This window comes from Protopterus annectens, chromosome 16.part0, assembly GCF_019279795.1.
Source record: "Protopterus annectens isolate FY-2018-M chromosome 16.part0, PAN1.0, whole genome shotgun sequence".
Classification (NCBI taxonomy): Eukaryota; Metazoa; Chordata; order Ceratodontiformes; family Protopteridae; genus Protopterus; species Protopterus annectens.
Window position 1 is genome coordinate 730,208,503 of NC_056750.1, and position 27,747 is coordinate 730,236,249.

Consider the following 27,747-nt stretch of genomic DNA (forward strand, 5'->3'; position numbering starts at 1 on the left):
GCTTCTTCAAAGAAGCTCAAAGACAAAGCAGCTAAACCCAGGCAAGAAGAGTCGTCTGTACCAGACGCCGGTTCTTTAGAGGCATCAGTGGAACCGGTGGTTCCACCGGAGGCTGCTCTGGAGTCCCAGGGGGAGACTTTATTATTGCAGGATGTGGCCTCTCAGGAGGCAGGTCAGGCTGAAGGGGCTTCTCAGGTTACTGTACTCCCCTCCCTTCCTAGGGTGGTTAGGCCCTCTCCTTCTGTTTCCAAGGCTTCTCCCAGAGGCAGGCCAGGTTTAGCTTCTGTTGGTGTCACTCCTAGTTCTACAGGATCTGTGCCCAAGAAGCACATGCTTAAAATGGCTGAAGATTTAATAACTTTGATTAGAGGTTCTTTGCCCCCTCCTGATAAGAGGCCTAGGGTGGAACCAGAGTTGGGGAATGTTGAGCAGGCTTTGGATATTTCAGAGTCTTCGGCTGAAGACTTGCAGGAGTACTCTCCTTATTCTGATTCTGATGCAGATGATTCTACTCCTTCTGCTTCTCCTCCAGAGGATTTTTCTTTTTCAGAGACTCTTCATTCCATGAGGGAACATTTTAAGTGGGAAGGTCAGGACTTCTCTGATTCCAGGAAAAGACTCAGGGAGTTTTGCTTTACCCCAGCATAGGCCTTTGGCTATACCACCTGTTCTGGATGTTGTGGAGGATGTGTTTGCAGAGGCTTCACTTAATCCTGATTCTTTGCCTCCTGCTCCTGTTAAACCAGATAGGTATTACAGGGTGCCTGAGGCTCATAAATATCTTTATAAGAGTCCTAGGGCGGACCCAGAAACTGTTAGTCAGGGACCTAAGGGTGTCAAGGCCTCTGTTGTAAAAAATCCAGTTCCTCCAGATAAAGAGGCCAGAGCTTTGGATAGATGGGGAAAGAAAGTCTATACTTCTTCCACCTTAGCTATGAGGGCTTTGAATTGCCAGTTTCACATGTTGAAATATCAAAACTATCTTCTTTCTCAATTGAAGTCTAAGGTAGATGCTCTGGCGGAAGGTATTGAGTGTAAAGAATTACAAGATTTGGTGCATGTCTCGGAACAGGTGGGTAAGCATTCTTTACAATGTGGTTTTGATGCTGTACAGGCCTCGTCTAGGGTGGCTGCCACTGGCTCAGTTCTTCGCAGGCATGCCTGGCTGTGGGATCAGAATTTATCTGACCATGTTAAGACAAGGATTTTGGATGCTCCTTTACAGTCTGATGTGTTGTTTGGTTCACCTGTGGAGTCAGTCTTGAAGAAAATGGAGGACAAGGCTAAGTCTATGCAGGCTGTTAAAGATTTTTTGCAAGTTCAGCCTCCGAAGTTTAGTAGGAATTGGCCTGCTAAGGGGTGGACGTATCCTTCTTATGATGCTCAGTCTAGGAGTAGATCTAGACGTGGTAGGGGCAGGACTCAGAGTTCCTTCAGACCTAGAATGGGGAGTTCACCTGCACAGTCTTCGGGTGAGGGCAGGGGCCAGTCCTTTCGTAAACAGGCCCAATGACCTACCTTTTCAGCTGCCAGATCCCTCTCGCCTGGCAGCACCTTTGGGAGGAAGGTTGGCACTCTTCAAGGAAAATTGGAATTTGTTTACTCAAGACAGATGGGTATTGGATATCATACACCAAGGTTACAAGTTTTATTTCCATACCTTGCCTCCTTTCAAAGGCATGCCAGACGTTCCTCCTCAGCAAAGACTAGAGGCTCACAAACAAATTTCTCTGCTACTTCTCATAGGGGCCATACAACCGGTCCCTCTACCAGAAGTGGGCCTAGGATTTTATTCTCGCCTGTTCCTAGTACCAAAGAAAGGGAACACGTGGAGACCAATTTTGGATTTATCTATCCTCAACACATATCTGGACATTCCCAAGTTCAAAATGTTGACGTTACAACAGCTTTTGCCTCTGCTGGGCAAAGATCACTGGATGGTGACTCTGGATCTCAAGGAGGCTTACCTTCATGTTCCTATCAGGCTCAGTTGCAGGAAGTATCTGCGCTTTCGGGCTGGGACTTCTCATTATCAGTTCTCTGCATTGCCCTTTGGCTTATCTACTGCGCCCAGAGTGTTCACGAAAGTTCTGGCTCCAGTGATAGCTTTCTTCAGGCTAAAAGGAATACAGATCTATCCTTATTTGGACGATTGCCTGATTCTGGCCCAAGAAAAGGACGAACTTCTTCATCATTTACAGTATGTGATAGCAGTGCTAAGATGCCTGGGGTATTCTGTGAGCGAAATAAAGTCCAGTCTAGTACCCTCTCAGGACATGTGCTTTCTGCGTGTGAGACTGAATACAGCGTCCCAGATGGCCCTTTTGACCCCGGACAAACAAAAGAATCTTTCTCTTTACTTCCATCAGTTGTCTCATCAGTCCAGGCTGACTGCAAGGACAGTCCTTCAAGCCTTGGGGTTCATGGCATCTTGTATTCTGGTGCTTCCCAATGCCAAACTGCATATGAGGAAGCTACAATGGTATCTCAAAAATGTATGGACACAGCACTGCCAAGATATGGACACTGTCATTCAAATAATACCTTGCATTCAAAAGGACCTAAATAAGGGTAGCAGTTCAATTTGCATTCATAGCTTTCAAGGTTTATCTGCCAGGGCAGGTGTTGGTTCTAACAGCCAACACAACTGTCATGTGGTACATCAACAAGCAAGGGGGAACGCATTCTTTTCCTCTATGCAGACAAGCAGTGATTTTGTGGGAGACTGCTCTCAGTTTACAGCTGGATCTTCATTGGCAAGATTTCTGCTTAAACAGAACTCCTTAGCAGATGTGTTGAGCAGACAAATTATGGATCCCCACGAGTGGAAATTTGATCCTCATGTATTTCAGAAATTGACAGTCTTATGGGGAACTCCAGACATAGATCTGTTCGCTTCTCCTCTAAACTACCAGCTGTCAAAGTTTTGAGGTTTCATCCCACAGCTTGGAAAGTGGATGCTCTTTTTGAGGTGAAGCATGTATCTTCAAGTCAGTATGCCTTTCCACCTCTGCCTCTCAGGCACAGGTCACCCCTGAGCAAGCGTGACTGAATAGAGTTGGAGTTCTTTCAGTCTGGCAGCATAGGTCAGATTTTTGAGACCCATAATCCTCTTGGTGAGGAACTTTTGTGGCCTCTCCAGCTGCTGCAAGTGTCGGGTCAGATACATTCGAATGGGGCATTGTACTCAATCATTGGTCGGATGAGTGATGAATATAGGAGACTATGACCTCTCTTGATCTAGATGTGAATCCCTTCATGATAAGGTGGGCAATGTAGAAGGTCTTCCTAACTATTTTTGCAACATGGGTGTCGAATGACAGACTGCTGTCAACCTGGGTCCCCAGGTCCCTAATAACCTCTTCTGTGCTCAGTGGATTTCCACCTATATGGTAGCTAGGGGTAACCTTGTTTTCCCGAAGGGTATGACTATGCATTTTTGGCATTTAACTTTAGGCCGTGGCTCTGGCACCAGTTATCCGTATCTGTGAGACCCTTCTGAAGGATATCTGTGTCAGATGTGTTTTCATTCGGCACCCAGTTTGCAGTCATCTGCAAACTTTGTCAGCCATAACCCTCCGTGTTTGCTTGTACTGGAAAAGTAGATGCCAAACAAGAGTGGCCCAGGACTGAGCCCTGTGGGACACCACTTGAGACAGGCTTAGAGTCAGACATGGCACCGGCAACTCTGACCCTGTGGGTTCTGTCACTCAGCCAGTTTGCAACCCATCTTGTGATGTATGGGTTAACATTTAGGCTGATGAGTTTTTCAATGATACCCGAGTGGGGTATTGTGTGCAAGGCCTTCGCCAGATCGAGGTAGGCTGTATGGACTGCCTTTCCGTCATCAATGGCCTTGGTGACTGTTTCAAAAAGTCAACCAAGTTTAAAAGGCATGACCTGCCCTTGACAAAGCCAAACTGGGTTGGATCCAGAGTCTGCAAATTCCCTATGTCTTTATTTATGAGATCCATTATGATCCTCTCCATGGCTTTGCAGATAAGGCTTGTCAAGCTAATGGGTCGGTAATTTCCAGGGTCGGTGGAGGCACCGCCTTTGTGAAGTGGGACTACAGTCGCTGTCGCCACTCCTGGACGTGTATCCCGAGGTGAGGCTACGATTAAACAGCTGTCCTAACTGAGGATTTAATTCCTCGTTGAGTGCATGTAGCACACAGCCGGGACACCATCAGGTCCCATGGATGCTGTGTTTTTGCCTTTGAGAGCCGTTCTCACTTGGGCATTAGAGATGTTTGGGGTCTGCAATCTGTTGGTATAGATATCTCCTTTGGGGAGGGGAGAAGTTTGCACTGAACCTGTCAGCCAGTATGTTGGCAATGTCTGTAGGATCAGTAATCTTCTCATCATTTTGAACTAATTCTGAGCATATCTGGGAGTTTCCTCCCAGGTTTCTAACATAGCTAAAGAAGGCCTTATGATTGTCTTTAGAGTCTTTAGCTATTCTTCTCTCAAAATTTGCTTTGGATGATTTTATGAGGGCTCTCAGCTTTTTACTTATAGTGATCAAAGGCGTCTTACCTTTCAAGGATTTTGCTCTATCATGTAGTAGCTTCCTCCTTTGTTGTAGAGTTTGTTTATGGCTGGGGTCCACCAGACTGGACGCTTGCCTTTGGTACAAAGAGTCTTTGTTTTGCTTGGGATTGCCTTATCCATGCAGTCCTGCAGGTGCTGGTAGAAGGCATTTGTAAGTGATTCAGCGGCTAGAGTACTGTTTTCCGCCGGCTCAGGGGCCTTAAAGGAGACCACACTAGTCTTTAGAAGTGCAAAGTCTGCTTTGAAGTTCTTTACTGTGGTCTTTTTGTTTCAGGAGGGTGGGATGAGGACCTCCAGCGAGATTTGTTTGTGATCTGATCTCACCAGTGAGGGGTATACTTCTGGTGTTGAACATTTTGCTCCCATGTTCGTGATGATGAGATCAAGTATGTTTTCTCCTCTTGTGGGGATAGTGACTAGTTGTTCCATGGCATTTGAGTTTATGAATTCCAGGAACTTTTGGGCCAGGGTGTTTGGGCTTGAGTAGCATTCCCAGTCTATATTTGGGTAATTGAAGTCACCTAGTATGATGGTATTAGGGGATACATTTATTCCCTCCAGTGTTTTCAGGAAGGCCAAGTGAGATTCCTGAGTTTGTGAGGGTGGCCTGTAACATGCTACAATTTGTAGAGCAGTCTTGCCTATGGTTAACTGCACCTGGATGGTCTCCGATGCATCGTGCGTTGCCACCAATCTTGAGGTGTAAGTATCCTTAATGAATATGGATACCCCCCCTCCTTTCTTGGTATTGTCCGGATTTTGGGGCGGAGCATGATATGAGGTAAAACCTGATAGTGCTGGGGTGCTCTCAGGAGCCTTGAACCAGGTTTCTGTCACAGCACAGACATCGATGTTCTCCATACTGAGAAGGGCCTCGAGTGAGTGCATTTTGAGATTGAGACTTCTGGCATTGAGCAGCATTACCCTTAGTTTTTTCCTTTTTGTGTTCTAGGGTGGAAGGTTTAGAATTTGAGCCTTGCCTAAAAAGGCACTATGGGGGTGGCAAGAGCCTTTGCCAATATCCGGAATCCCAGGGTGACAGGTGCAAGCCGTCCCTTAGCGTAGCAGCGTGGCTTGTCCAGCATGTCATCCCAGGCAGACAGACATTGGATCCCCTTTGAATGACACCAGAGTTTAAGCCAATTGTTAAAACTGATCATCTTATCTTTGTATTGTGGCATCATTCTTGGTGAAGGTAGGATACTGCTCAAGGTCAGGGTCATACCTGCCTGGGCTACATAATCAGAGAGCTCCTCAATGTCTCTTTTCATGTAGTCCAGGAGGTACGTCTCAGGTCGTTTACACCAGCGTGGACAATGACTGAGTCGTACTTGTACCTGCTGTTGAGAGACCTGAGTGCTTGCGTTATGTGGCGGATTCTAGCGCCCGACAGGCAGCTTACTGTGACCTTCTCCTTACTCAGTCTGGTGAGCGGGACGTCAGTGTGTCTGACTATGGAGTCACCAATGACTAGTGTGTCTGGCATTGTGTTTGGCCTTAAGGGCTGTGACTGTTTGACACTCTGACTGGACCAAGAGGCAGCTCAATGCTTCCCCCTCTCACTGGTAAGCAAGGTAACCTCCCTTCCCCCAATTAAGGCAAGGAAACAGTACACAGGAACTACAAACAAAGCCCAGGAATCAGCAAACTCTGAAACTGGACTAATCTAACCCAGTAAAGCAGGAAAAACAAGAGATTTTTTTTTTTTTTTTTTCTCAAAGAACAGGCAGGTACAGCAAACACTTATAAATGCTATAAACCAGCTATTACAGCTAACACAGAAGAAATGCTACAATACAGTTAATAAGTAACAAACAGAGATTATAAGTGCAAAATTAAGTTAAATGCAGAAAAACAGTTGCAATGTAACAGCAAGGCAGGCGAGATACAGTCGCTAGGTATTCAGATGATAAAAGCAACAAAATATACTTATTATCAAGAAAAGTCGCTTTTCAGCTCTCTGTAGCCTGGATAACTCTGCTGGCCCACGTGGAGTCTGTGCTGAGTAGGTACAAGCTGGAAAACGCGCGTTTAGCGTGTTTTATACCAGGGGGCTGGAAAAAGCTAGAAACTGGCCCCAAATGACCAATAAACTACTAGTTACTGGCTGAAACCTCACAAAACTGGACCAAAGGCAGCCCAATGCTTCCCCTCTCACTGGTAAGCAAGGTAACCTCCCTTCCCCCAATTAAGGCAAGGAAACAGTACACAGGAACTACAAACAAAGCCCAGGAATCAGCAAACTCTGAAACTGGACTAATCTAACCCAGTAAAGCAGGAAAAACAAGAGATTTTTTTTTTTTTTTTCTCAAAGAACAGGCAGGTACAGCAAACACTTATAAATGCTATAAACCAGCTATTACAGCTAACACAGAAGAAATGCTACAATACAGTTAATAAGTAACAAACAGAGATTATAAGTGCAAAATTAAGTTAAATGCAGAAAAACAGTTGCAATGTAACAGCAAGGCAGGCGAGATACAGTCGCTAGGTATTCAGATGATAAAAGCAACAAAAATATACTTATTATCAAGAAAGTCGCTTTTTCAGCTCTCTGTAGCCTGGATAACTCTGCTGGCCCACGTGGAGTCTGTGCTGAGTAGGTACAAGCTGGAAAACGCGCGTTTAGCGTGTTTTATACCAGGGCTGGAAAAGCTAGAAACTGGCCCCAAATGACCAATAAACTACTAGTTACTGGCTGAAACCTCACAAAACTGGACCAAAAGGCAGCTCAATGCTTCCCCCTCTCACTGGTAAGCAAGGTAACCTCCTTTCCCCCAATTAAGGCAAGGAAACAGTACACAGGAACTACAAACAAAGCCCAGGAATCAGCAAACTCTGAAACTGGACTAATCTAACCCAGTAAAGCAGGAAAAACAAGAGATTTTTTTTTTTTTTTTTTCTCAAAGAACAGGCAGGTACAGCAAACACTTATAAATGCTATAAACCAGCTATTACAGCTAACACAGAAGAAATGCTACAATACAGTTAATAAGTAACAAACAGAGATTATAAGTGCAAAATTAAGTTAAATGCAGAAAAACAGTTGCAATGTAACAGCAAGGCAGGCGAGATACAGTCGCTAGGTATTCAGATGATAAAAGCAACAAAATATACTTATTATCAAGAAAAGTCGCTTTTCAGCTCTCTGTAGCCTGGATAACTCTGCTGGCCCACGTGGAGTCTGTGCTGAGTAGGTACAAGCTGGAAAAGCAGCGTTTAGCGTGTTTTATACCAGGGGCTGGAAAGCTAGAAACTGGCCCCAAATGACCAATAAACTACTAGTTACTGGCTGAAACCTCACAAAACTGGACCAAAGGCAGCTCAATGCTTCCCCTCTCACTGGTAAGCAAGGTAACTTCCTTTCCCCAATTAAGGCAAGGAAACAGTACACAGGAACTACAAACAAAGCCCAGGAACAGCAAACTCTGGAACTGGATTAATCTAACCAAGTAAAGCAGGAAAACAAGAGATTTTTTTTTTTTCTCAAAGAACAGGCAGGTACAGCAAACACTTATAAATGCTATAAACCAGCTATTACAGCTAACACAGAAGAAATGCTACAATACAGTTAATAAGTAACAAACAGAGATTATAAGTGCAAAATTAAGTTAAATGCAGAAAAAACAGTTGCAATGTAACAGCAAGGCAGGCGAGATACAGTCGCTAGGTATTCAGATGATAAAAGCAACAAAAATATACTTATTATCAAGAAAAGTCGCTTTTTCAGCTCTCATTCAAATAATACCTTGCATTCAAAAGGAGTTTTTGTGGTGGGCTCAGGAATGTCACCTAAATAAGGGACTCTCTGTGACCCGACCAGAGGCGAGTCAGATTCTAACGACAGATGCCTCAGACAAAGCTTGGGGAGCTCATCTAAATGGAAAGTGGATACAAGACACGTGGCCTGCCAGACTTCAAAATCTACATATCAACTTGAAGGAGATGTTAGCAGTCCAATTTGCATTAATAGCTTTCAAGGATTTAATCCTTCCAGGGCAGGTGTTGGTTCTAACAGACAACACAACTGTCATGTGGTACATCAACAAGCAAGGGGGAACGCATTCTTATCCTCTATGCAGACAAGCAATGATTTTGTGGGAGACTGCTCTCAGTTTACAGCTGGATCTTCAGGCAAGGTTTCTGCCGGGAGCACAGAACTCCTTAGCAGATGTGTTGAGCAGACAAATTATGGATCCCCACGAGTGGAAATTGGATCCTCATGTATTTCAGAAATTGACAGTGTTATGGGGAACTCCAGACATAGATCTGTTCGCTTCTCCTCTAAACTACCAGCTGCCAAAGTTTTGCACAAAAAGGTTTCATCCCACAGCTTGGAAAGTGGATGCTCTTTCATTCAAGTGGAGCAATCTTCATGTGTATGCCTTTCCACCTCTGCCTCTCCTCCCAAAGGTACTCCTGAAGGTCAGACAGGACAAGCCAAAGATGATTTTAATAGCTCCAGATTGGCCTCGACAGCACTGGTACCCATTACTGAGAAGTCTGGTACGGGAGCCTCCATGGCCTTTACCTTCGATTCCACACCTGCTGTCTCAGGAGAACAGTCATTTACTCAATGTCAAACTTCACTCTCTACATCTAACAGCCTGTCATATTCTGTTTTAAACCCTGGAGGGTCTCAGCTTCCACAGCAAGTTTTGAAGGTTATTTTGGAGGCCAGAAGGCCTAGTACAAGGAAAGTGTACGCAGATAAATGGAAGAGATTTTTATTTTGGAGTACAGCAAAGGAATTTGATGTTTCTAAGCCTGATTTAAGTGTGGCTCTTCAATATCTTACTGAGTTACTGGACAAGGGTTTGTCCTTCTCTTCTATTAAGGTTCATGCTGCAGCAATTTCTGCTCACTATGACTGTGACCCACCATTGTTTTCTCATCCTTTGTTTAAGCAATTCCTTAGAGGGGCAAAGAATATAAGACCCCCACGTAGAGCTCCTACTCCTGCTTGGGATCTCAATTTTGTGTTGGAGAAACTCACTCTACAACCTTTTGAGCCTGCAGCTACTGCCGAGTTGAAATATTTATCATGGAAGACTGCTTTTTTGTTGGCCATTACCTCTGAGAAGGGTTTCTGAATTACAGGCCCTTATGGCAGTTGAGCCTTTCTTAATTTTCCATAAGGACAGGGTATCTTTGCGTACTAATCCTTCCTTTATGCCTAAAGTGGTTTCTAGTGTGGCCTTAAACCAAACTATTCATTTGCCTACTTTTTATGCAAACCCCCAAAATAAAGGGAAAAGATTTTGCACACTTTGGATATACACAGGCAGTTGCGATATTATTTGAGCAGAACTAAAGGGTTCAGGCAGTCTCAGCAGTTATTTGTTTCATTTGCTTTGGGTTCGCAGGGCAAGCCTGTGTCAAAACAAACTATTTCTAAGTGGATTGGGTTTTGTATTGCTTTCTGTTATTCCCATCATGGTAAGGAGATTCCAGCTGGGATTAGGCCTCATTCCACTAGGGCTACTGCCACTTCTACAGCTTTTTTAAGGGGGGTGGCAACTAAGGATATTTTGGAGGCAGCTACTTGGAGTTCAGTGCATACTTTCTCTAAGCATTACCACCTTCCACTTTACTCTAAATCTAGAGCTGGTTTTGCCACTGCAATTTTACAGGGCATTTTGGCAGCTCCTACTGCTTTATAGGTTTGCCATCCTCCCTTACCTCTGCTTTGGGATTCTACCCAAGTGTAAGGACTGCAGCAATGTGAGATGAAGAACATAGTACAGTTTTGTACCTACCATAAATGTAGATGTTCGAAGATCCACATTGCTGCAGTCCAATTTACCCTCCCTCCTTCCCCTCTGTAGTTAGAGGTGGTTGTGTGGTTTGGGTTGTGAATATTGTGGATATTGTATATATTGTACATATGCTTAGTGCAAGGGTGGTTGGTTGTTTTTTGCTGTCTTTTGGTTTTGACCTTTCTTTTTAGGGTCTTCTGACATCTGGGGCAAGAAAAGACTGAGGATATGACGTTGGTCATGCGCATTTGTACCCTGACGTCCTGATGTCAGTCTTAAGCGCCTTGACCGACGTCAGCCTAATACTTTGATATTCGGGCCGACCGAGGACAGCGGACTACCCAAGTGTAAGGACTGCAGCAATGTGGATCTTCGAACATCTACATTTATGGTAGGTACAAAACTGTACTTTTCTTTACATTCCAAAATATTGTTCAAATCCCCTCCAAATACCACTCCGTTGACCTTCTCTAATACTGAAAATTCAAATTTTTTTTTTAAATCTGAACACACTGCAGCATGTTTAGCCAGTGAGTTGAACATATCTTTATTTTTAATGGATATATTATGCTCATATATTCTATGTTTCAAAGTTCTTTTAGTTTTCCCTATGTAGTAATGATTGCATGACACACAACAAGCGATGTATACTACATATTCTGTATTACAATTAAAATATCCTTTGGCCCATATTGTGCAATTTAAAGACTTTACAGTCACACAGGAACGGTTGCTAATGAATCTGCACTGTTTGCAGTTCTGACAAGCATAGGTTCCTTTCTTGATACTTACTGCTCTAGTGTTGTCGTGATGTTTTCTATTGTCTACTTCTATCACAGACTTTATGTTGACCACCTTTTTAAAAGTGAATCTAGGTATTGTACCTATTTTTGTAGCTAATTCCTTGTTCCCCAACAAAACTTTCCAATTGTTTTTGATGATGTCCCTTATGAACCACATTTCATTAACTATGGGTAAAGGAAATGAAATGTTGTAACTATTCTTCAAAAAATTTGGGAGTCTGGGTAGGTTTGTATGTTTGTTTACTGAAGAAGTTCACAAATTAAATTAAGTGAATGAAAGCACTAAACACTTGTGTCACAGTTTATCTTCTGTTGGCTGGATTATTATTATTATTATTTATTGTGATGGAGCTTTCATGACTTTTTTTTTTCCCCAAAAGGTAAATGTTCATACACTGGTACTGGGAACATTAAATGCATGTATGTATGTATGTATTTATGCATGAATTTATTTAATTTTTATTGGGTAGTTAGTTTTTTTGATAGGATTGTGAGGGTAGTTAGAGGAAGAACATTTTTTATTAGATTTATTTGTTTATTTGTTATGCTTTCTTATATGTAAAAATATGTTACCATGGGTCTATGTACAGGTGTAGTTATTTATCAGTCAAATTTATATCCAGCTATCTTTGGGGGTTGTTAGCATTTTTAAATGTATTTATTTACTTTTCTTTATTTCAGTCATATATGGATGCGTATGTAGTTGTAGATGATAGTTTTATTGTAACTTTGTGTTACGAGAGTGGATTTGTGTTGTATGTTTAATCTTTTATGGCATTGCCACAATGTTCTGCATGATGTATTTGTTTATTTACCTTATTGATATGCAGTGCAATACTTCACCTAGACTGGTTCATCAGTTGGTCCAGCTGGTTACGTTTTATCTTGTACAGTCTAATGTATTTTTAGTCTTCTACACATTAAGTAGATATGGTGCTCTGTCTCTTTACTGTTATTGTACCACCTTATTTGTGAATACTGAATTATTTTATTATACGCTATTATTTACAAGTTGATTCTTTGTTTAATAGTTTTTGATGTAATTTTTACAGGGTTTTTATGATTGTTTGTTTTTATATACTTTTTTGTTTATGTAATGCTCATTTCTTTCTTGTCAGATCATTCTGAACCCCCCAACTTTATACATTTGAATGGTTTCTTCATTGGTAAAATATTTTATCTGTATGTTGTTTCCTAGTTTTCATTAATTTGTCAATACATATATACTTGTATGCTACTAAAGAAAGTTATATGAATCCAGTAGTTTTGGGTTGGTATATTATACAGTTTTCAGCCAACCATATGTAGAAAATTAAATGAAGTACATTAAATTACGAGCTACTGTTGTTTAGTCTCTTTGTTATTACTTTTGTGAGGAACATCTGTGGGTCTCTCAAACTGTTTCAAGTGCCTAGGCAGGTATGTGCCAAAACGCTGTGTCATACTGAATGACTGGTCTGATGAGAGATGAGAAAAATGAGGTCCTTGTACCTGGATCTCATGCCCTTACTTATAAGTTGTGCAATGTATAATGATTTCCTCACCACAACAGACAAGTTGTGGTCAAAGGTTAGAATGTGTTCCCAGACCCCTGAACAGTGTGTCTACATTTAGCTGTACTTTACACAATGAAATATTTGTCTTTGAAAATAATTTTAAATTGGCATGGCCAAGATGGCTAACTTAAAGCAGCAAATAGTGACCAAAAACTTTTATCTGATAGAAAATCAAATCAAAAATTCAGAATTTGGAGATGCTTGATAGCTATTTATGTTCACTAATAGGGGGAATAAAAGATTTATATCTTGACGTTCTTCAAAAGCTGTAATTTTCCTGTCAGAATTTCATCTGCTTGGTTAAGAGACTTCAAAGTGAGCCACTCAAAAATGTTACTCTGGACTCATCTCTTAAAAAAGATATCCAGTCACTATTATCTATCATGCAGGATGTACTACTAAACATGGATAAACTGGACATGAAAATAGAAAGCTTGAAAGAAGAAAACTGAAAGAAGGAACATTTAGAAATTCTCTTGAAAAAACAAGGGACACAAATCAGCAGTATTGAAGAAGCATAAATGACCATGAAGGGAGAATAACTGAAGGCGAGACTGAATTCCCTTTAAAACAAAATAACTGTCTTATAGGTAAAGTTGATGATTTACAAAATAGACTGAGATGGAACATTATCAGAATTTGGCTGCATTTCCTGCCTGTTTCTTGAGATGTTTTGATGAAAATCTGGGTCCTGGAAGATGCCTCCTTGGAGGCACAATTTCCAAAAGCCAAGGGAACTTTATAAGGAAAGGCATTCAAAGTGATTGAATCATGTTCTAGCTTATAGGCACACTGACTAGAGAACACATCTCATTGTAACTTTGGAATGAGTGCCTATAGAGCTGTTTGTTGGGTGCTCAAGCAGGTTATAGAAATTCCTTCCTGTCTTGAACAAACGTTTTGGTGCCTCTAATAGAAACTTATAAACATCTTTGTCAGCTTAGTAATAATGTATAACAATCTACAAGAAGAGTTATATGTGACTACCAATGATTTAGAAAAAGAGTCCTTATCCTGATTTTGTGATAACGGTTGTTGAAACATTGTAACATCACACTCCGTCCCTAAAATGGGTATGTATTTAGTACCCATTGTTTACAGTACTTTGTCATGTACCTTGGTTTAAAAATCTAAAAGATAATTCCTGTCTAAAACCATATGAATGCAACTTGAGAATAAAATTATCAAAGTCTGAGCACAACTTTGCTATTCTAACTAGCTGTCACTTAAAAATTATTTTTCTTACAGTATCTTGAGTGACAGCTGTTAAAATCAAGGTAAGTAGGTTTCCTATAAATGTTTGAACCAAAACATTTTAGTGTTGTCCTTACAGATGGTCTAAATAATCTGTCTTATCTGCAAAGTGCTTTTGTGTGAATTTTAGAAATGGCACAGTATTATTAATTTAAGATACAAACTTATCTGCCACATTATTCATGCCCTTCCAGAAAATAAAAATGTCATCTAAATAGCATAAATATGTATGCCGATGTTGATAATAGTCTGATCCTAAAATATACTTTTTTCCCAACTGTACATGATCATATTTGTATAAATGGGAGCACAGCTGACTTCCATAGCAACCTCTTTAATCTGGCGAAAATACTCACCTCCAAAATATACAATATTGTTTAATAAAATCAAGCCCATAATGTCTACAATAAAATTAATCCACCAGCTTAGTAAGCTCAACAATAGCTGGGTGAAATAATTCTAGTCCTACCTGATGGGGTATATAAGTAAACAGATCAACAAAATCAATAGTTATAAAGCCAAAGTTTTCATTAAAAAATGCTGTTTAATTTTTTCAAAAATTCCCATAAATCCTCCAAAATATGTTCTACTGAACTAACAGACCCCTTCAAAATATGGTCCACAAAGACAGCCAAAGCATAAGTTTGGAATTTTGTGTGGCTATTAGTAACCAATAGGGTGGTGACAAGATGTATTTGTGGACCTTGAGGATACAAAAATGAATGGTATTAATGGGTTCATGTTTTTAAAAAAAATCAAATGTCCATTAAAATAACACCTTAGGACAATGGATCTTCTAGGCTTGTCTATTTTTTGTAAGCAAAACATATCTCATATCTAGAAATAATTTGATCTTGTTGGTATCATTAAGCAGATAATGTAATCAATTTTGTCCAAAATAACAATTTCCCCATCCTTACTGGGCTTCATGTTCCTCAAAGAGGTATCACCTTTAAGTTGGTTCAGTAGAATATATTTTGAAAGGTCATGGGAATTTTTGACAAAAAATTGAGGATTTTCAACTATCAATGTTGTTGATATGTTTAAAAAGAATCCATGAGGATCTTAATGAAGGCCCAGTAATCAAGGAGCCTCAACCCTCACCACTCGCACCAGTGAGGGAAATGCACATTGGGAGGATGACAAGTACACAGACCATAAAGTACAATTTCCCTTGTCTCACAGTATGATTAATCTGTTTGTCCAGCTTGTTTATTTCAGTTTTCAGAGTTGTAGTTCAACCTGTCTTCCATTTATTATATTTTTTGTCTCTAACCTTAATCAGATATCTTGTTGTTATGGAAATATATCTGCCTGATGTTTTATGCCTAGATCCTGATGTTAAACATTTTTTTTTTTTACTTTTTGCACTCAAACACTTTCTCATTCAAAACTTTCCACATTCCATCTGCAGTTTTTCCACTGAACACCTCACTCCAGTTAGTTTTACATAGTGACTTCTTTGCTTCAATATAATCTGTAATTAACCTTCTGTGCATTGGCTTAGATTTCAGTTTGGCAGAATTATCTGGCGACAAATTAACCTTAATAACCCCATGATCACTGTGCATCAATGGTGGTAAAACATGACTTGATGTTACAGTAACTTCTTTGGGAACACAAATAATATCTAGTATGTTCCGACCACTGGTAGTTTTTTTTTTTTTAGAATCTGAAGCAATTGTTGTTCCTAAATATACTCTGTGAATAATTTCCTTACAAACGTTGTTGAAGCAATATTATTCCACTCTGTTTCTGGTAAATTTAAGTCCCCAGCTAATAATCTTCCCTCCTGTGTTTCATGTATGAAATATATGAATTCCTCTAGGTCATCTGAACTTGACTTTGGTGGTCTATACACTCCAACAATTGTTATATGTTCCAGGGTTGTCTTTATTTTCACATTTATACAGTCTATAGTACTGGTGTTATCATTGAACAAGTAATAATCACAGTTCTCATAACTATTTTTAATCCCTATCATAACACCTCCCTCTGAATTTTTGTTAGAATGTTTGTTACAGTAAAAACATTTATATCCTGATAGAATTGGTTTCCAGTCTTTGTTCTTTAAGCATGTTTCGCAAACTATAACAACATCAATCTTGTGGGAACTTAACAAATTTTCCAATAAAAACAGAAATCAAATGTTGCTATCTGTGAACTGTTAAATATTCGGCCTGGCAAAAATCCTGCCTAGTGTTTGTCAAATATTACATAATATCCACTGCAAAAATTATCTTCCCTGATCTTGACAAATGCATACCATCCTGTCTGAACAAATGTGTCCAAAACAAGGCTTGGATGCTCTACACATTTCCATTTCTTAAAATAGGACATTTTTTCCATGTAGGTGTTTATCCAAAAAATCTTTTCGTTCACACTGACCTGACTATCCTTTCTATAGGTGATGTGAGAAAAATACGTCCCAACGCCAGTACAAGCTATATTATCTAAAAGGGCTGTCAATTCCCTACTAACAGTCAGAGAATCCTTGCGGGTGACATAATTTATACCAACATGAATAAAAACAGATCCATACTTCCTTACATTAAGTTATTTCAAGGCTTGTTTCACATCTTCTATTTTTGCTCCTGGCAACCATAATAGTACTTGATGTTCATTATTATCTCTGCAAATATAAGTATCAGTTCCTCTAATAATTGAATCTCCAATTACTAGACTATCTTTGCTGGCCATCGTTGAAGAATCTTCAGCTTCTAATGCAGCAATTTCTGCTCTGTCAATTGTAACGATAAATCATCACTATTAGTCATATTAATCCCGTTGTTTTCACTGTGTATTAAATTCTCATCCAGTTGGTATTGTAAATCCACAGCTTGAGCCATGTGGTCAACATCTGTCTTTCTCTCCTTTTTTCTTACAGTAATGTTCTTCAATCCTTCCATGTTCAGTTTAGAGGTTGTTTCATAAAATGATGCCAGAGGCCTGCAGGTAAAATAGGTGTAACCAGAGTTAAGATCTTGGTCTCCAATATAGTGATGGCAACAACCCATAAGCTTTTGGGTGAGAGAATGCTTATGCCATGTGTGAGCATAGTTAGCTACATAGAGACACAGACATCCACATAAGTCAACAAGAGGCAAGGTTAGGACCTAAAAGCAATAAAAATAAACCCTGATGGTATAAATGTTGGCCCTCTATGATTTTTTGTCCACCTACAGGCAAGAAATGGGCTGAATGATTATATAGAGCTGATGGTCATCCAGTAAAACTGGGACAAAAAGCATAGCATACAAATAAATATCCAGACTATCTCATTGCAAAAAATCAGTAGGGATAAAATGTTCTTAATGATTCTATAAATGTATCTGGTTATATGCTCAGAAAGAAAAAAAATGTGAAATTTTGAGTGAGTCCCAGAAATTCATGAATCCCAGCTACATGACTGAAAAGAAAACTCATACATTTGGATATTGTGCCAGAGGAATTGATGGTTGCAAAGAGGGATTCATATATAAGAAAGGGGATGCAACAGTTAGAAAATTAAACCTAGCAAACTTAAGAAAAGAAATGGAAAGCTGAGATGTGGGAAGGGCCAAATGGGTAAGAAACACTGAAGCATGCAGAAAGTGAAAGGTGTGAAGACGTTGGAAGATGAACAGAACCAAACAAGTGGAAAAGTTGGGAGAGAGAGGGAGAGATGAGTAACTAAGATCCAGTGGAAAGTAAGCAAAACAGGAGCAGGCAAAGGACAGCAAATAAATAGTAGGTCCAGATGAGATGACATAGAGATTGGTTGATCACTGTTGGGGACTCATACGAAGCAAAGTACCCAATCAGATGTAGCCTCTGGTAAAGCCATCATAGAAAAAATTCAGCAGAGGCTTTATCTGTGAGATGTTGGCGTGCAAAATGAGCTGGAAAACATGTAAGGACAACTACTGAAATACATAGGCAATGCCGGTAGTATGCAAGAAAAAATAACTTTTTTCTGTAACCCATCACGGCACTGGGTGGGTGGTTATGAGTTGTACAAAAGTAACTCGAGATATGACTTTCTGATGTTCGATAAAAATGAACCCTTCTACACAATGATGCAAGCACATACAAGTACAGATAATTTTTATTTTATTTTTATTTTATTTTATTTTATTTTACATTTGTTGTCCGGGAATGTCCGACTAGGTTCCACAGAGCCTGTTTTCAGCGGAGGCCCAGGGAGAAATGCTCCAGATGCATGTCTTTGGAATGTGGGAGGAAACCGGAGTACCCGGAGGAAACCCACGCGAACACAGGGAGAACATGCAAACTGAATGTAGCATGTAAACATAATAGTAGCACAAAAGGTTCAACTACAGATTTAAGCTTAATCAAAAAGGTATGTATGGAGTAGAGAGGATTTTCTGTCAGGGATAACATCATTGCACAAAGTGCAGGAAGAAAGCTTTGCTTTTTTTTCTCCACTTCCACTATGTTATGTTTTAATTTTCATTGCTTTCATTTGTGTCTTTTACATTGTACACGTAGTATTTCATTCTAATATGACTCAAAATTGGCAAAAGTTCAGTACAGAAAGGGATCTGAGAAACAAATAGAAAACAGGTATTACAGAGAAGGCCAAATGAAAAGAAAGATAATGCAAAGAGAGCCTCAAGGAAGGGAGAATGAGGTGGATGTCATCCATTGTAGCCATTTCCTTTCTGGGCTCAGACTCCTTTTGCAACTCTGTAGGAATGAGGTAGATGGGAAATACACAGTGTGACTGGGGGAGAAGATGGAAACAAACGCAGTGGATTCCAGTGAAAACAAATATAAATGGATATGGTGCCAAGTATACCTAAAGATAAGGATGTCAGCAAAGAGCATGCAGGAGAGAAAAAGCTATATCAGCAGCTATTTGTGTGGTGTACCTTATTAAAAAATACAAAGAATAAAAACATTTACTAACAACATATAAAGAGAAGGATAAAAGTAGTTTCCTTTTATCAAATATAGACAAAGAGTAAGGAGAGACTTGTTTCGAAAGGTAAGAAAAAAAAAACACATTACGTATGGCACAAAAGATTACCTTGGGGTACTCGCACACTAAAATCAGGGAAAGCTGTGACAATCCAGATTTATTAAGACACAGAACCTCACATAACATTTTACCTGTTGATGTAATGGATGAAGAAGAGATGTCCTACAAAAGAGGGACAGTGACATCCATAGCCGTGAAAAGGTGGTGGTATTGGACAATAAAGAAGCAAGACTAAAGAGATGGTCTATATATAAAGAGATGGTCCATATAAAGGAAGAGCAGACTAAAGCATAATGCCCAAATCCTAATCATCATTTCAGTGCAGCAAAAGGACATCAAATTTCTAGAGCCAAGGAACTCTGGAGAAAGAGATGAGAAGCGAGCAGGGCTCAAGTGGAATATGGTAGCCCTTGCAGTTACATTCAGTATTTGGGTTATTCCATTCCCTATATTAAAGAGCTATAGTAGAAAGTAAGTACAGCATAAAGGGGGGCTGACAGTGTACTTCTGCAAGAAACAAAACAAAAAAGCTAAGTGAAGCTAGCGAATTAGCAACAAAAAAAGCATGGCACATTCACACAGTCACTGTATGTTAACATAAGAGGAAATATTCCTTTCTAGTTATTCAAAACAGGATTAGATAGAGTGTTATTAGATGTGGGACATCAAAATGGGCAAAACAGGAAACATCTATGCACCTGAAAAAAGGCAAAACGCTTATTTCAGGCATTATTCAACATGATGAATGAGGAGGAAGACGGGAAAGGATTGAAAATCATTAAAGTGAATTTTAGATGGACACTAAATGAGATACGCAATAGAATTCATATTCAAAGGGCATGCATAAAGGAGTAAGTCTAAGTTAAGACAAGAAGTGAAGTCAGGTGAGTGGATAGATGTCTAAAGTGAAAGTTAGAAATAGCATTTTTTAAAAAAGGGAAATGAATAAGGGGGTAGATAGGACTCATTCCTTGTAAGAGTAAAGAAATTGCAATTAAATGATGGAAGTAAAAATAGGACGTGAAACTGTAACAATCTATAATCTAGAGAAAATATCCATAAAGTCAGGGGTGTTAAAAAAAAAAAAAAACAAGGAAGAGGCAATAGACATTGACCAAAAGTATGCCAAGGACTCATGGCCTTATGACATTCTGGGATAAAGCCGTCTACACTATAGATTACCTAACTTCAATTATTGCCTCTATATCCTGTGACTCTTGCAATAAGGGGGAAATGAGTGGCTGATACTGGCTCCTGGCTCATGTGTCTTGTGGAGAGAGAGAGAGAGAGAGAGAGAGCATGTGGCTTTCTTATCAAATGTACTTCTGAACACACCAGGAAAGTTAATGGATTGAAGACTACATTATACACAACCAGGAGATGGCCACATGTGAGTAAGAATAGATTGCCCTTCAAGAAAAGCAGTGTAGGCAGAAGGCAGAAGTTTGTGAGGAAGTGCCATATAGTTTGGATTCAGTGCATAAACATGAGATGTCCTGTTCCATAACACCAAACTCGCCTCTTCAGGCAAACCAAAGTCTCATTAATCTGTATAGGAATAGGAACCTCTTCTGAGTTTGAAAATATCTACATGACCATCACAAAAATATTTTTATTTGGGCTGGATACAGCAACTTGTAATGGAAGCCTTGCACAGCTTATGGACTGTAATGTATGCAGCCCCTTTTTTTTCCTACTGATCACAAAATAATTATTTTCAATATAAAGCAGTGATTCTCCACAGGTTAACTTTATTCCAGAATTCCAGAGAGCTGAGATAGTTCAGAGAATATCTTCTACACTAAATATTATGAGACGTGTATTATTATTGGTTGGGGAGAAGGTTGTGTGATTTTCTTGGGTATCCAGGCTACGCAGTGAGCTGTTCTGAGTAAAATCATGTCATCAGATAAGTTTATCCATTTAAAACAGTCACACTGGAGTTCCACACTAAAGGATTGCAGCATGGTGGTTATTCTTCTTTTTTTGTGGTGAAGTTTATCCATATTGCTAACTGCTATTGAAGTCCTGAATGTTCTCCCCTTTATAATCTATGGCATTTCCCTCGGCATTAATTTTTATCCTACATAACCTTTCCTCTTGTTTTGTAAGGGAAGCTTCCGTACAGTATACCTTTACCTCATATGCTGCCACTGCTGCTTTCAGTAATTTATTCTCTTAGATAAATTTTTTCTAGAAAGTTGGAATGTTCATGATCATACCTTTAGGTGTTAAGTCTGTCACCTGTTTTTTTTAGTTACCATGAATTTATCTTTTATTGTGATTTTCCAGTCCTCCTCCATGGGTAATGTGGTGCTTTTCTTTTGGTTACCCATGCTGACAAAATTCTCCTTCTTGACCAACTGTTTCTGCTCCTGTTTTATCACATTTTTCTTTCCTTTTCTATTCTTATGATTTGGGTATATTTCTCCCACTGCTCTTTTAATGAAGCCCACTTTTAAGCAAGAAAATAGATATTTTTACTAAGTTTACATCTTTCTAGCATGGGGGTCATAGGAGCCATGCTTTAACTTTCTCATGATGTTCCTTAAGTCCCCAAAGGTGCTGACTTTCTTGTTAAGCACATCACAGTTACTGATGAATTGCACTGGTACACACTGGAGATTACAGTCACTTAAAGGTAAGAAGGTAATCTTATCTACATACAAGATGCAGCCCTGACATTCCAGGACCTGATGCTCTCTAAACACGGGCCCCACTTTGATATATGTCCTTTATTATCACAATTAGGATGGGAGACAAGATAAATATTTAAAGAATCCATGTGGTCTCATTGAATGTGGGCAATGTAACACTGAGAATATGGGCATAACTTTCATTCATCAAATATACGGGGCAAACAGTATGTATTAATGAAAATGAGACTCCATTTTATCATAGCACTTTTCAGAAGACATTTTGGCTGCACTGGCATATGCCTTTTCCAAGTTTTCAAAATATATGCAGATATAACTTGCAAAGTACAAAATCATCCCAATATGTATGCATGTATTGAGAAAGAGTTTTTCCACAGTTCCATGGCCAAACTGTAGGATACACTGCTCTTACAGAATCAAAGACTCAGCTATTAGAGGGAGTCTCATTTCAAGCACTTTGCTATATACTCTTTCAGGGAGGATAAGGAATGTGATACCAATATAAATTTAACCCATTCTCCAGTCGTCATATTTGAAAAAAAAGGACCACTACTCCAGTTTATCATTTTTGAAAGTGTTGTCAAAGACCTTCCCTGCAAAATTAAAATGGACAGCTAGCCATGACATCTCTTCAGTTCCTTCATCATTTCTGTCACAATTCATTCACTTCTGCAGTGTTGTGTAAGAAAAAAGTTTATTTAACAAAATCCTTTCATCTACTAAAATAAATCTAGTTCCACCATATGCTTTTGGCTGAGTCAAGGAAGGCATGTCTAGAGGATGATATGGCACCTTCAAAATTTTTCAACCTTTTGAAGACACAATCAATCAACAAAGGTTATCATTGTTCCTCCCTTATAAAAAGTATCATGGCAAATATCTTCTATATTCTGCTAGAGCTCTTTATCTTGCCTCTTAACTGTCCAGATTTTTGCCTGATATTTTTGGTGTTTCCTTATAAAATGTGTTTTTCTGGCAAATAATTGAAGATTGAAATCACTAAATAATGACATGCCTTTAAGTTTCAGATTTTATATTCTTCAGAAAATGAATGCTAACACAAGTTATAGTTGTAGTCAATTCTAAATTGAACCAATATGGTTTAGCTGACTCTGTCGACTGCAAGATGTAAATACTTCTAATAATGTGTAAAAAAAAAAAAAAAAAAATTCTTATTTTGTATTTGTTCTTCTAGGTATACTGCTGTTTGTACACTTCAATTGTTTTTTTATCTTGTGCATTTGTAATCTTTGATTGTACTGCCTTGGAGCTTTTCTCACCGGGCCTCCACTGAAAATGGGTTCTTCTTGGCCCAGTGGACTTCCCCGGTAATCAAACTGAAAATAAATAAATGAAATACATAAGTCTTGTGATTCTAGCTACTTTCTAAGTTTTTATGATCAATTTTTCAAATATATATCCATATTTTTGGCCATGTGTCCTGTTGTTTTAGGCTTAGTCCAGATTTCTTGCTCTTAGGAAGTTGAGAGGTATGCTCTTGAAACTTTGCCAGAATTTCCCTGAAGTCACTCAGCATTATTCTATATGGCTTCAAGATACTTCTTTACACTTGGGCCTTGGCGACTGTCATCCTGACTTGTCAATACTGGACAGTCGTATCAAACGCTATCTCACTGGTATTCTTTGAAGTACCACTGGTGTTTACCCACATGTCCTAAAGAAACTGCCATGACAAGTGCTGAACACCTTTTGAGCCCTCAACTACTGTGGGTCTTGAATATGTCTATTAAGATTTCATACACGCACACCTTTTGACCCCTTGGCCACTGTGGGTCTTGAATATGTGAACTGAGACTTCTTACCCCCAGTGTCCTATTTATCTGGTAGATGTTATTCTGAAAAATGACATTGAACTGTTTATGTGCAGAAGTATTGGCTGTGTGTTCCAGGTCACAAATAATACATGTTTAGGTATCCCCTCTCCACTGAGCTGCCACCACAACCATCTAACCCAACTTGTTTGAATATCCTGGTTCTTATCTGAGTATCCAGAATTAACACACTGTGATCTGATTACATGAAAAAAAATTGATAATTGACCTCTGTCCAAAGATATTGTGATACCAACTACACATATAAGCGTTATTGTCTCTGAACATGATATTGGTTAAAGAAAATACACTTTTAGCACAAAAGTCCAAAACTAATTTACCTCTTGGAATTTGGAACAGGTTCTACAATAATGCCTATTCTTTTACCTCCATCACTGACCTATGATTGTCTCACAGAAGAACTGCAAACTTTGTAGGTATTTCCCTTCTAAGAACCACATCTACAATATTCAAAAAGTTTGAATATTTTGAATAAATGTTAGGTGTATCTGCCCAAACGGCAATGTTTTTTCTTTCTATAATTCACAGTCATACTAATGGGACCCTTTCATTTACTGGTACAAACGTAAGCACCTGAATGGGTGCAGTTCAGCTTGAGAATGCCCTCACAACTGCTCAGTGTCTCTGCTGAGGGTCAAATCTCCGGCACAGCAAAGAGGCTATATTAGATTGGTAATCTGGCACTAGAACTGTGTGTGTGCAAAAGTAAAACCAACTTCCCAAAATTCTGTTTTCTGAATGGCCTAAATTGACTGATTCTCAGTTTTCCTCAAACTTGAGCATCTTGAATTAAGTTTGTGTATTTCTTAACCCACTGCACAAGATCTACCTCCTTTGCCAGTAGAAATGTGATATTCCGAGTCTCAAGACTCACTTTGTATTGCTGTGGTCTAGTCCATTTAAATACACGCTGATCCTTCCAGCCAGCTAACGGCCATTACAGCTCACACAGTTTCCCTTACAGGAGGAAAATCAACATGGTGCCTCCATGCAGACCTTCATGTTGAGCCTATTCAGCCTATGGGGGTCAGTTGAACTCCTTGTACTTGCCACTGAATGCCACCCCAGGCCTGGTTAAGGAGTGAGTCCTAGTATCCCTCTTTTATTTTTTTTTTCAATTGTTTTTATTGAAAATTTTAACAACAAAACAGTATACGATTACAGACATAAAACAAATGTACATATCTAAAAGAACATTATTGATTGCTTCTTTATTTCTTTTAGAGAACGATCACTGGGGAATTGTGGATCGCTACTAATTGGTGTCCTGTTCTCAGATGTATAGGCCAATTGTGTACCAGCTAGGAGTTCCATACAGTATAAACCTGGGGAAAACAAGTCATATACATCTCTTCAGTATGGCAAGGTTATGAGTTTAGGATGAAACTCTCATCTGTTATTGTATGTTAGATACTGACATACATATGTTCAATCTCAATGGGAAACAAGCTTCGAGGCTACCTACATTTTTGTTAAAACTTAATTTGGGTAGCAAGGCCATTGACTCATTTTTGTCACATTTTGGCTTCAGTGATTGCAAGTCTAAAAGGAGGAACTATGAAATAGTAGAAAACCTACGATTAAAAATTTGTAGTCCTAGGAGTGCCCGAGGAAAAAGTTCCATTGCAAAACAGGCATACTGGTCACAGCTCACATCAAATGGGCAGGCATTGGCTAATGATCTTATGGCAATTGGTCCTTAGCCATGTCTATAAGGTCTGGATTTTTAGTTTTAAACCCCTTTGCTTTTTGTAGAGAAGATAGGAAATCAATAAATACATACACTTTGGCTTAAGCATTGTAATAAAACAATCATCTTGGAATCTTTTTCTTTGTGATTCCATTGAAAATAGGAAGTTACAGAAGGATATTGCTTATTTACAAATTTAAGTAAATAAATAAATAAATGAATAAAGGACAGCTTTCCACCATGTGTTCCCACCTACCGTTATATTTTATCCTCCTCAAATTATGTTAACATTATTCATAAGCATCATGCCTTTCATGTATTCTGTAAGCCTGCTAGCCCTTGTTCTTCTCTTTGCCACAAATAAGCTGGATATATACATGAAAAGAACAGGGGGTTGATAAAGACAGGTTTATTATGGAAGTCCTGTTTTAATCCACAGAACCAAGTTTTTCAATCAGTGACTTGTTATGTATGTTAATTGTGTGTGCGTGTGTGTGTTTCAGTGTATATGTGTATATATATATATATATATATATATATATATATATATATATATATATATATATATATATATATATATATATATATATATATATATATGGGTCTGTATCAACTAGTCGAAGTGCAGTAACTTCGACTGACATATGTTCGAACACATATCTCCGAAGTTACGAAACTTCGACTAGCTATTAAAAAAATAAAAACACAAAGGAAAAATATAAAAATTGCTGTATGCAGGTGGGCAAGCCCTCCTGTACCCCCCCCCCCCGCTACTTAAATAAATCAACTCTGAGATCTCACCACATTGAAGTGAATGGAAACCTCCACTTATGGAGATTTCCATTCACACGCTCGAACGTTTACAAATTCGAACATATGGTCTCGACCATATGTCGTTCGAAATTGTAAATGTTAAACTACGTGATAGGAACCCTATATATATATATATATATATATATATATATATATATATACACACACACACACATATATATATATATATATATATATATATATATATATAGATAGATAGATAGATAGCTAGATACATACTTTAACAGTACTTCCGCGGTGGTGCAGTGGTAGCGTTGTTGCTTCACAGCAAGAGGTTCTCCCATTCAATTCTCGGCTTGGGTTGGGAGTGCCTTCTCTGTGGAGTCTGCATGTCCTCCCCGCGGTCGAGTGGACGTTCGAAAGACATGCGTTGAATGGGTGTGCCTTCGTTGAAGGTTGGGCGTCGGGCTGGCAACTTGACACCATAAAAACCAACTGCTGCCAGTCATTAGCGGGCCGGAGTTCCGCTGTGGCAACCCCTAACCGGGAAAAGCTGAAAGACAAACAACACAGATATATACTTTAAAAGAGAACTCCTAACAACACAAGAAAGCCCAAGAACACATTTTCACTGGCGACCTGAAAACGTTAATTTAATGACTTGTTGCTGTTGAGGTAGCAAGCAGAGATTAATGCAACCAAAGCAAAACTAAAGTCTGTTAGTACTTAATTCTGCTATCTCTGTCTGCTGTGCTTCCATACAAATCTGATTGGTCTTTAGCCTGCCTATCCATTTCTCAAGAAAGCTAGTGAAACATTTGTCAACATCAGGAGGCAAATTATATGTTTGAGGAAAATTAGAAGTTGTTGGATTATAATATGTAACATGCTTGTTCCCATAATTCTTTATATTAACCCTCCATATTGCTTTTCTTCCTACCATTTCATCACAAATATTTATCAAATATAAAGCATATTACCTGCCAGTGCAAATAGAACAATTCCATAAAGTTGCAACAGTCTGGCATACAGTTTCATAAAACAATACTCATTTTCACATTATGAGTAGTAACATTATTGTTACAATTATCATGAAACTCAGATTATCTTAAAATATATAATTCTACCTGAATACGTCAAAAATGAGTAGCAGGAATGCAGGTATTACTTTTTGAAAAATGTGAATTTATAATTTGTATTAAAAATGATATGAAGAATTTGTATTGTGATAAAACTTGGTAGGAAATTCTAAGAAGTGTGCATTTAATAAGGCTCCTGTGTTTAAATAAAACATAATTTTAAGAATGACTGCAGTAAGTCAATTTTACTGCAACATTACATGTTACTAATAATTAAGGTGCACAGTTATTAGCCATTTTAATACAAAGAAACTGAAATCCAGTTGATTTTAAGTTTCTTTCACAGGGGTTGTCAAGCTGAGATGCAATTCTTTTTTTGCAGTGGGATACTGCTTTCATTGTCGCCCACTAGCTGGGCTTTATTATTGAGAGGCCAAATGATTTGCTTCAAATCACACAAAGAGTAAATGACTGTGTTGGAATCAGAACATGGGAATCATACTTGCTGAGAGTATGCATTAGATATTTGAAAATGAAGCCTTTTTCAAGAAAATAACACTTGAAAATGCTTTCAATCAACTCTGGGATGCTAAGAATTTTTTTTACATGTCACATTGTATTACATTACTTATCTAGGATTCTTGAGTAGTTTTGCTTCACAACTTTCATAACTAGAAAACATATAATATAAATCAACTCTGTGGTGCAATAATTATATTATATAGTCCTACTCTAGTTGAAAAATGAGTAATGCTGATACACAAAGACGTGTGCATATGCGGACA